At 49.2% G+C, this 9,602-nt stretch overlaps 1 long non-coding RNA gene and 1 other non-coding gene across 3 annotated transcripts in view; one reads left to right on the top strand and one right to left on the bottom strand.

Moving 5' to 3' along the window:
* Positions 1 to 6: 6 nt before the first annotated feature.
* Positions 7 to 6,398, top strand: LOC102753745. The gene is made up of 3 exons (XR_436376.2): positions 7 to 255; positions 4,668 to 4,805; positions 6,026 to 6,398. It is a non-coding gene; the product is annotated as an uncharacterized LOC102753745 (long non-coding RNA).
* The window catches only part of LOC102753194, a 12,682-nt gene continuing 7,881 nt past the window's right edge, over positions 4,802 to 9,602 (bottom strand). The window contains exons 2-4 of one of the 2 annotated variants that reach the window (XR_001512132.1): positions 7,269 to 7,419; positions 6,053 to 6,098; positions 4,802 to 5,356 (exon numbers count right to left, since the gene is read on the bottom strand). This is a non-coding gene — a transcript (uncharacterized LOC102753194). Of the gene's footprint in view, positions 5,357 to 6,052; positions 6,099 to 7,268; positions 7,870 to 9,602 lie in introns of those variants that run through there. The other variant, XR_436375.1, reaches the window with a different exon arrangement.

Raw genomic sequence — 9,602 nt, 5'->3', positions numbered from 1 at the left:
GGGCGCCCCAGTCCCCACCTGTAGGAGAGCGGGGGGCCTGGTCCGCAGTAGAGGGCAGTGGGAGGTGGGCCCTGGCCGGAGACCCTGGTGGCTTCCCCCATCCGTCCCTGTCCCCTGTGTTCATCCCTAGTGGGATTTTTTATTTCGTCAGTTAACAGGTATGTATCAACCCACTGCGCATCGGGCATGTTCGAGGCACTGGGAACCTAGGAGAGAACAAAACAGAAGTGGACCCACTGGCGCTTAATGAACGCGGTAAGTGGACCCATAAACTCAGGGACGGTTATGGGCTGAGTGGTGTGGAGGGAAAAAAGCAGGGGGCGGAAATAGAGAGTGAGGGGGTGGGGGCACTGAACAGGGCGGTCAGGGGAGGTCTCACTGAGAAAGACAGGGGGAGAGGGAGGGGCCCTGCAGAAATGTAGGGGAACAGCTCCCATGAGGGACAGGCACGGAGGCCCCGAGGGGACAGTGGCCCGCGGGTTCTGGGGCCGCGTGAATGGCAGGAGCTAAGGTCAGAGGGGCAGCTCCTTCCCTCATTCAAACAGCAGATCCCAAGTAAGGGGAGGCAGATCCCAGGTTCCAGCAGGTATGGGGGTGCTGGGATGAATCTACCTGCTTCCAGAGGACCGGGGTTGAGAGGCTAGAGCACAAAGGGGAACAATGAGAGGTGCCCACTGAAGAGGCACCACGCTGGGCACGGCTGGTGTCCGGGTTTCACGGGGCTCCCGGGGAGCTGGCCTCTATCCTTACAGGCTCGCTGCCAATTTGGACTCCATGTATGTCGAAGCTGTGTTGTTAAGTGCACTTGCCATTATGAGCCCTTGGTGCATTGCCCGCTTTATCACTGTGGAGTGCCCCTCTGTCCCTGGCAATCGCTCTGGTGAAGTCTCGTGAGCTGGGGTAGCAGAGGCCAGCAGCACCCACTGCCGCTGGTTTATCTGCAGCCCGCACAGCTCTGTAACGCCTGGCACACCAGGAGCTCTGCAGCCCCTCCAGGCATTCTTCTCAGTGTCCTGCTCTACAAATTCCCTACCCACTGGCCCTCCCCTCCCCTCTCTACACCTCACCCTCTTGATTTACCAGTTTGATGACCGGCCTGGAGCCTTCGTCTCTCTCAATCTCTCTTTTCTGGGAGGCTGTGATCGATGGTCATTAATAATGCAAAGGTTCTTTTCGTCTTAGTGCAAACCCCAGGCAGATCAATCACTGGCAAACAGACAAAAGTTATGTGCAGCCTCACCCTTCTCGGCCTTCTTCACTCTACTCAGGCCCTGGGCTCTCTTCCCAAATAGGAAATAGGCAGTGCCAAATGGAGGCATTTCCCAAAATAGGTACTGCTGCTGGTACCCCAAGGTGAACAGTCCTAGAGGAGGAGGGGGTCCTAGCCACGCAGCGCAAGCGTTTGCAGCTGCCGCCAGGGCCCCAGCCTGAGACCCTGCAGTAGGGAAATCCACATGGCAGAGTGAATATAGACACGCCGGGCCTCTGTCCCCGCAGAAAAGACATGAGAGCTCCGAAGCTGCCCTGACCGGGGGTGAGCAACAAGGGATCGGAGAGATGTGCAGCACCTCAGCACAGGCTAACGAAACTTACATCATTGAACAACAAGAGCAGTTCAAGGTGGTAAATGCCCCTGGAAAGTTGGTTTAAGCAAAAAGCTGGGTCCAGGGAGCAGGGGCTTCAGGGGCTCAGAGGAAACCATGCCCCACCTGGGAGGTGGGCAAGGGCAACACCCCCGCACTGAGCCTTGAAGGGGATAGGAGTCATCTCAGCAAACCAGAGGGAAGGGGAGCAGAGAAGTTCCCTGGTAGAAGGAACAGCATGTGCGAAGGCACAGAGGCTACCGAGAGCATTTGGTCTGTAGATGTCTGCTAGCGTAGGGGAAAGTGGTCGAGATGAGGCTGGGGGGGGGTGGGGGAGGGGTCAGCTCGTGAAGCCTTGAATGCCAAGTGAAGGACCTGGGGCTTTATGGCTGCCAGGGAAGGGTTTTGAGTAAGCGAGTGGCATGATTGGACAGGGCAAGTTTGCACTCTGTGTACCCTGAACTCTGACATCCACGAGGGCATCATCGACCGTTCCGTCACAATCTCCATCCCTGCTACCACAATCCAAAAACCTTGGGGCAAGTCCCAGGTCAGCTTCCTGTCCCTTCCAAGCCATTCTCCATGCGTCACTAGAGCAGACTTCCTAAAGCATAGGGAGCCCCTGCCCAGACTGGTAGGGCAGGAACTTCCCTCCTCACTCCCTCCTGCAGAGGTCCCAAGTCCCTTATCCTGGCATTCCAGGCTCTTCCCCGTGTGTTCCCACGCTGTATGCCCTGCCTTCTCAAACCCGGCTCATGCTTTCCCTTCCATTCAGAAAGTCCTGGACCGCATTTCTGTTGGTTAGAGTCCCACTCATTTCCAGAATCTTTGATACCTCTTTGGTCTCGCATGACTCATCCCTCAGGGCCCAGCTCTGAAATCCCCTGTTCCGTGGGGCCCCTCCCATTCCTCCTGAATGGAGGTGGTGATTCCCTCCTTAGAGGTCTGATGGCAAGTGCTGATGCAAGGATCAGACTGAATTTGAATCCTGATTTTTCAGTAGCTGTGCAACCCTGGACAAGTTATCTAAATTTCAAGAGTTGGCTCATGGGTAAAATGATAACAATAATAGTACTTATTTCATGGGGTGATGAAATCATGCATCTAAAATATATAGCACTGTGCCTGGCACACAGTAAGCCCTCCCTGAGTGTTCCCTGTCAGTATAATGGCCACACCTTTCATAGTTATTTTTTTGTGTCCATCTCCCCCAATATTATGAGTTTGGGAAGGGAAGGGGGTATTATTCATCTAGGTATGCCCCATGCCTACCACATGGAAGACATTCACCCAAAGATGGTTGGATGGATGGATGGATGGATGGATAAATTAATGGAAAAAGAAGCCACCCATTCACTCCTGCTCCCCTAGATTCCCCTCTGCTTAGGAGGTGGGAGCCTGGCTTGTTCTTTTCTGAACAGGGTGAATGAATTGTGTGTAAGAGGACTAGTGTCTGGGGCACGCTTTGTCATCAGAGCGTCTGTGGTTGGCAATTTCTTCTGGGGAGAGCTGTCTAGACAGAGGGGACATCTGCACCACAGAGGAGCAGGGGCTGCATGGGAATCAGAATCCAGGGGAGGGCTTTCCAGGGAACCTGTTTTCTTCCTTCCTCACGCAGGACCTGGCAGAGCGGGTTTGCTATCTGCCTCCAGCTATCTGCCTCCAGCAGTAGAAATTAGTTCCCAGCTTCAACCGGGGAGACAACAAAGAGGGGTTCAGCATGTTCCCTACCAGCCAGTGACAAGGGTAAAAGAAGGTTGGAGAATCCATCAAGGAAAGGAACTAAGATTTATTGAGCAGTTTTTAATGTGCCAAGCACAATGCTAAGTGCTTACCATGCATTATCCTCTCTGCAACCCTGTGAGGAAGGTCTCCTGCGCATTGCCACTCGGTGAAGAAAGAAACAGGCACAGAAATTAAGGGACTTTCCCTTGCAAGGGTCAGAACAGGATGGGACCTCAGTTACGTCTAACTCCCTAGCCCATGCTCCTCCCCGTGAATCACACATTTAGTCAACAAATATTTTGAGCACCTTCTCTTTGCACAGTGCCTGTAAGCGGCGGGAGGCTAGCAAGGGTAATTAAGACGTGATTTCTTCTCTCAAAGAGTTTATAACCTGAGGCCAGAGGTGATCTTACTCAGCTTTGTGTTCCCGGCCCCTGCCTGGCAATACAGTGACTGTTGAATAAAGCACAGACTGTCAGGCCTGGAAGGCTGTTTGGAGTTCAGGTATACCAATCCTGTTTGTTTACAGATGGGGAATCTGAAACCTAGAAGGTGGAACTAACTGGAGACTATGGTTAGGGGCTTGGGCTCTGGATCCAGACTACTTGGTTTGAATCTCAGCTTCATAGCACTTACCAGCTGTGTGACTTTGGGTTGGTCAGTTAACCTCTCTGAGCCTCAGTTTCTTTGAAGAAGGAAAAAAAGAGGATGGTTTGGCTCAGTGGATAGAGCGTCGGCCTGAAGGGTCCTGGGTTCGATTCTGATCAAGGGCACATGCCCGGGTTGCGGGCTCGATCCCCTGTAGGGGGCATGCAGGAGGAAGCCAATCAATGATTCTCTCTCATCATTGATGTTTCTATGTCTCCCTCTCCCTTCCTCTCTAAAATCAATAAAAAATATATCACATATATATAATTTTTTTTAAAAAGGATGGATTTGTGAGAATTAAATAAGATCATCTATGCATGGGGCTTAGCATAACACTTAACATGTAATCCCACAACAATTTGCTCTGTTTACGATTAAAACAGTGAGTTAGTAATAGATCTGGACTAGACCCTGGGCTTCCTGACTCGAAGTCCAGTGCTCTTTCCAGCTCCTCATGGTTCCTTGTGTCCATTAGAGTGTGGTTAGGGGAGAATGGGAGTCACTTAGGTGTGATCAAGTGTCTGCTGTCCTTGGGAACAAGTACCCACCATGGTCTCAGAACCTCCTGCCACCCCCACTCCTGGTCTTTGAAATCTCCCCTCCTTCCTTCCCCCCAAGCCCCTTGCATTGGAGCCCAGAGACTCACACCACACACTGAAACTTCTGATAACATCCCCACACCTCCCGTCACAATTTCCTCTGCTCCAGCAGGGTGGGACTGAGCCAAGGAAGGTGCCAACAGGAAATTCCCCGGAGCAGTGAGGGATGGATGTCGGAGGTCGGCCAGGGATACTATCTCCAGCATCAAGCTTCCCAGCGAGCTGGAAAGAAACCGGTCCCACAGGAGAGGTTTTTTCTGTTTGTTTTCCTTAAGCTTGACTTCTAACAAGAGAATTTAATTAAGAGCTCCATTGCTTCGCCCAGGGAATAAAAATCCGAGGGAACAGCAAGGCGGAGGCTGGTGCCCGCCAGGAAAGGAGGAAGGGGCCTCTCTTGACTCAGATCAGCCTGGGGCGGGTTTAAGCGACAGCAGAGAAGTTCAGCTCACAGAGGACATTCGGTCTGACCCCAAGACAAGCACCTTTTCCTGCAGGAAAAGTTTTCGATTCTGCGGTGCAAATGTAAAGAAGTTTTAACCAGCTGAAGCAACAGGCAGAGTTTGATATTCCCAATTGTTTCTGCTCATCCCACTCCAACTGTCTTCCCTGGGGCTGCTGGGGGGTAGAGGCAAGTCAGTGGGTCTGAGTTCAAATTCCAATACTTCACCTTCCTCTGCCTCAGTAGCATCATCTGTAAAATGGGACAACTTCACCAATGCAGTCACATGACCCACCTATACAATAAGGATAATAACATCTTTCTTGCAGAGTTGGGGGTTGGGGAGATGACTGAGCTGGGAGCTGGAAAACAGAAGGGAGATAATGTGTGAGAGAGAAAAAGGCGTGGGCTTGAGAATTAGACAGGCCTGCTGCTCACTTGGGCTGGATGGCATTTCTCTGAGCCACAGTTTCCTCATCTGTAAAATGGGGATGTTAGTGCCTACTTCACTGGGTTATTAATGAGAACAAAATGAAACACGATATGGAAATACCTACCACTGGGCCTGAACAATCATTAAATGTTTGTGAAATTTGAAACACCCCCTCCCACCCCTCACATCACCACCAGATTCCCAGGATTTGTCATGGAGAGAAATCTTTGTGATTTGTGATTTGACATGGCTTCCTACTTCTCTGCTCTCTGAGACTTCTGGGGCTGGGCTGGAGGGTCAGTCATTTGGCAAGAGGACACATTTTCCTTGACTTCTGACTTCCCGCAGGACTGACATGGACTGGGGATGGGGCCAGCTTAGTCATCTTAGCAAAATCCAATCATCAGTTCTGTTCTTTCTTTCTTTCTTTTTTTTTTTTTAAGGCAATATTCAACTTAGTCTAACCAGTCATTTCAACCAAAAAGGCTGAAATGTTTTGTGAGTGGAGGTACATACCCCTGAGGAGATGATGGCCTGGTATCTTGTTTTAACTCATGACAAAGCCATTTGAGAAGGACTTTGATGTTTCTGCCCCCAGGTAGCCAGGAGGAAGCCTCTAACTCACCCCTCAGCTCCTGGAAGTCTCAGGAATCTCTCAGGAGGAACTGAGGCTGCAAGAAACAGAGAAGAAATGTGGCCCCGGGTTTGAGTTCCCATTCGCCTGGCTGTTCGTTCTTGCCAGGTGACCTCAGCCAGACCCATCACCTCTTGGAACCTCTGTTTCCTCTCTCCATTCATTCCGTCTTCCTCTCTGATGTCTCGTTCTCAAGGGGTCCCTCCCGGCACCCCCCTCTCTAACATACTCTATCTCCTTACCCTGTTGTGGTATGTTTTTCTTAGCACTTTACTGATGTTATATTTTTATTAGAGGCCCAGTGCACAAAATTCATGCACTGGTAGGGTCCTGGCTGTTGGCTCCCTGGTCAAACTCCTGGAAGAACTCCAGTTGAGGGAACAATTTGCATACTATGCTTTTATTATTTAGGGCTCTGTTTACTGTCCATTTGCTCCACTATTGTCTATTCTGTTCCCCACCCTGTCCCCAGACCTAGATTTATGCCTGCACATGCTAGATACACAGTAGGTAGTTCTTGAGTGAGTAAAATAATATAAAATGCAGGGTTGTGGTGAGGATTTTAGTGTTTACATCTCACTCCTCTACTTATCGGCTATGTGACCTTGGATAAGTTAATTCCCTGCTCATCTGTATAATGGGCATAATAAAAGTATCTACCTGTATTGCAACGAGTACATGAAATGATGCCTATAAAATATTTAGCACGGTGTTGGGTGCAGAGTAAGTGCTTAATAAAAATTGGGTACTTGAACAAACAACAGTTGAATTGAAAGGTTTACTCCATCTTCAGTATGTGGAGTGGAAAAAACTCCAGAAGTAGGGTGTAGGATGGATGAAGATGAGGGTCTGCCATGGGGAAGACCAGGCAAGAGGCTGTTGCAAGAAGTGTAGGGCCTGCCCAGCCACTGTGGCTCAGTGGTTGAGCATCGAGCTATGAGCCAGGCGGTCCCTAGTTCGATTCCAAGTCAGAGCATATGCCTGGGTTGCAGGCTGGATTCCCAGTGTGGGGCCTGCAGGAGGCAGCCGATCAATGATTCTCTCTCATCATTGATGTTTCTATCTCGCTCTCCCTCTCCCTCCCTCTCTGAAATCAATAAAAATATATTTAATTTAAAAAAAGAAGAAGAAGTGTAGGGCCTGACTCCAGGTAGTGGCTGTGGGGAAGAGGGAGGAAGAAAAATAGGGGTATTTCTGAGAAACTCACTGCTCTCATAGGACCGATGCCAGCCTCAGACAGAGTATCCTCAGTTAACCTGCGCCCTCCGCTGTCTTGTGATTCCATCCTGGTGGTTGGGAGCAGAGCGTTCTAGGACAGCATGCCTCTGAGCACTGCAGACAATGAGAAAGGCTGAGGCCTGAGAAACAGATGGGGCCAGTGGGTGACAAGGCACCGGGCACAGCATTTACATAATTAATCTTCGAGGAGGGGGTTGTCATCCCATTTTATGGATGAGCAAATCTGAGGCTCAGAGAATGAAAATAACTCCCAGGTCAATCTGGGAAGTTGGGTGAAAACAAGAGGCCCTGCTAACAGCTTCCTGAGTGCCAGGCCCTGCCTTGAGGAGCACTTTCCATAAGGAGCTCCCAACCAGCCCTTGAGGTCTTTATTCTCCCCATTTTACAGATGCGGGAGACGGCACAGAGAGGGCAGTAACTTGTCCAAGGCCTCACAGCTAATAAACTTGAGAGAACAAGGATTCCATGTTCTCTCTGGGGTCCATGCCATAGCCAGTGACTATTTGTCCAACTATAAAATAGCCCTGGCCGGTTTGGCTCAGTGGATAGACCGTTGGTCTGTGGACTGAAGGGTCCTGGGTTCGATTCCAGTCAGGGGCACATGCCTGGGTTACGGACTCGATCCCCTACAGGGGGCATGCAGGAGGCAGCCAGTTGATGATTCTCTCTCATCATTGATGTTTCCATCTCTCTCTCTCCCTCTCCCTTCCTCTCTGAAATCAATAAAAGTATATATTTAAAAAAACATAGGACTCAGACCATCTACTCTCACAGGATGGCGGGAAACAACAAGATCATGATTCACAGGGAAGCATTATGAAAAGTGCAAATAGGAAGTGAGGGACTGTTACCCCAGAACCGAGATGAAAAGAGACAAGAGAAGAGTAGCCACAGTGTTCCCGGCCCAGGGATGGCTCCACAGAGTTGCTTCCGGCCTTTTCCCCACCTTGTCTCCCTAAAACTCATGAGCCCCTTGTTCCCGAGGTGCTGCCGCTATATGTTACTCTAGTTACAGAGAGGAACCTGGCAAGTAGTGGGTTCTTTCTCAATGTTGAATGGAGCAGAGAGAAAGGGCAGATGTCTACCAGTTTTATGACTTTATAGCCCATCACACCACTCTCACGGGACCCAACTAAGCTGAAAGGCAGGGTTTAATCCTAAAAGGGGGCTTGGAAAAAATGATACTAACACATGAATGCCGAACGCCACTTCCAAATGTAACCTGTAGGTACTATGGAAAGAGCAGCTCTCATCTCTCCAAAGACAAGGCAGTTTGATAGTTGCTGACATTCCAGGGAACTTTCTGGTGTGGAGAATCAATTGACAGTCACATTTGAGATTCCTAAGCTTCCCTTTAAAGTCTCAGGGGTCCCTTCCAAACATAACCTCCAAATCCCATGTAGAAATAAACATTCATTTGAAAGACAGTTTTGAAAAATTAGAGCTGATTTTCACCCATCAGACTGGAGAAATTTTAAAAGGTTGGTAATAGTTCTGGCCTTGTAGCTCAGTTGGTTAGAGTGTCATCCCTATACACCAAGGTTTTGGGTTCGATCCCGGTCAGGGCATATACAAAGATCAACTAATGAGTGCATAAATAAGTGGAAGAACACACCAATGTCTGTCTGTCTGTCTGTCTGTCTCCCTTCCTCTCTCTCAAATCAATAAATAGAGTTTAAAAAGTAAATGAAAAAGGTTGGTAATACCCAGCATGGACTAGGGTGTGGGGAAGTAGGACCCCCATTCACTACCGGGAGCAGTGCATATTGGGACAGTCTAATTTGGAGAACAGCTTGGCAGCAACTATCAGAAGTTTAAGTAAGCATGCTCTTGACAATTCCACTGCTGAGTATCATCTTACAGAAATACTCTTCCACATGCACACAGATGTATGTTTATCATAGTGGAAAAAAATGAAGATGGCCTAGATGCATTTTTGTATTCCTTTTGGTGAAATAAATGATATTATATCTACAGTATGATCTACCATAAAGCCATTTTTTAAAAAACCTTGGTAGATCTCTCTGTATTGATATGATAAGCTCTCTGGGTGAAAAAAGCAAGTTACAGAACCAGATGTGATCCCAGCCATGTACCCAAAGCTACATCTGTGTATATATACAGCTGTAAAATGCACATGAATGATAGACACCTGGGAAGAATTACACCCAGCTTCTAACAGTGGTCAGCTTGGGAGGTGGGGGTTAGGGGGGGAAGGGGTGGGGCAAGAGCAAGGCACTTTCACCTCCTACTCTCTTACATATAAGATATTGTTGGCATTTTTTACAAGCACATAAGTTAT

The sequence above is a fragment of the Myotis davidii genome, unplaced genomic scaffold (assembly GCF_000327345.1).
Source record: "Myotis davidii unplaced genomic scaffold, ASM32734v1 scaffold149, whole genome shotgun sequence".
Lineage (NCBI taxonomy): Eukaryota > Metazoa > Chordata > Mammalia > Chiroptera > Vespertilionidae > Myotis > Myotis davidii.
The sequence above is the reverse complement of the archived record's forward strand: the minus strand, read 5'-3'. Positions and strand labels throughout refer to the sequence as shown.